The following is a 1,550-nucleotide window of genomic DNA, read 5'->3' as shown; positions in this document are numbered from 1 at the left end:
GATATTTCAGAATTCAAAACATTTTTCAACGTCTTTGCTTTACATTAATTAAACTATTGGATTTGGGTACATGTTTTACTTGGAGGAATCCATGTGAATTCGTGTCATTATACTAATTACATGGATCTTTCGAGTCGCTGATGGCGAGAAATCTAAAGGGACAATAACACTCTTGCTGGCTTAACAGCTCCAGAAAATAAAAAAATAGCCTTATTCTACATGTAAGTACTAGATGTGTTAGTGTCCTACCTGTTGTGTAAATTATCCATTAAATCCTATTTTAATTGTCCAGAGGGTTCAAAAATATTTTTAAATCCAAGTCACATTTGAAAAGCTTTACGTCAGGCTTTTCAAATCATTTAGTTGAATTTTTCCAATTTTTTTAAATTAGGTGTGTTAAAGATGAAATTTGTATCATCAATTAATTGGAATATTGTAAAATAGTACAATTTGTTGACCAGAATAAAGATTGGGACATATTATTCAGTTACAACAAGAGTGGTATTGAGCCTTTAATACGACGTTTATGTATTGTTTAATGGTCGAGACCAAAACACTGAGTAATATATTGTAATAACAAGAGGGCCGTATTACGCAGTGTCTTGCTCCAGACCATTAAACGACTTAAAATACAGACACTCCGCACGTGCTTTTACAGTGAAATACGTCACGCGAGTCCAGTATTTCACTAGTATAAATAATATACGATTGGCAAGTTTCCCGTACGATTATTTGAAATAATGGTACGCCAACATCAAAGGGTGACGTCACATCTGTATTTTAATTGTGTTGTTTTGTGCTGCACTAATAGTACAAGGACAGCGTACATAGTAACCGGGTTAGTGCTAAATGATAAGGCCAGCTCCATTTTTCGTCATAGGTCACGAGATGTAAACCAACCACAACCTACAATCTTTCCAACAATCACGTGCTCTAACCTTGTTTACATCTCAGCGACCTTGACGAAAATTGAGCTGGCCTTAACAAATAGATTTAGCCTATATAGTAACCGCGAGTTGCCACACAAGATAGCAACAGCGCAATGAATTATCTGTAATTCCTGTCTACGAAGAACCATCTATAGAAGAGGACTCATCCAAAATTATGGTGGGATATCACCTATAGGTATATTAAACAAACACGAGTTAAAACGGTCTGATTCTACTTTAGGGAAAATTGTGAAATTAGTTTATTGAAATCCATGTGGCTGTGAAAGACAAATATAACCCCACAAACCTCGGTCATATATGAATTAACCCTTGGACTGCGGAATTGCCGTCCCTCGTATAAAATTATAATTGAATTTATGAACCTTAAAAAAGTGTTGAAAATGAACAGATTTTCGGATTTTTTTTTGTTCAAATTTCGCAATATGTTTGTTTGATCGGTTTTCCCCAACAAGAAACACCAGCCCCTCACCCACAAAAGAAAAGAATAAAATTGTCAAAGTACCGAACAAAGATCTGTAATTATCAGTGAATATGACCCCAACCGTATTCAGTTTTTAAGTTAATTGGTAGTATTTATACACAAAGAAATAACCAATAGTA

Source organism: Patella vulgata, chromosome 2 (assembly GCF_932274485.2).
Source record: "Patella vulgata chromosome 2, xgPatVulg1.2, whole genome shotgun sequence".
NCBI classification, from domain to species: Eukaryota; Metazoa; Mollusca; class Gastropoda; family Patellidae; genus Patella; species Patella vulgata.
The sequence above is the reverse complement of the archived record's forward strand: the minus strand, read 5'-3'. Positions refer to the sequence as shown.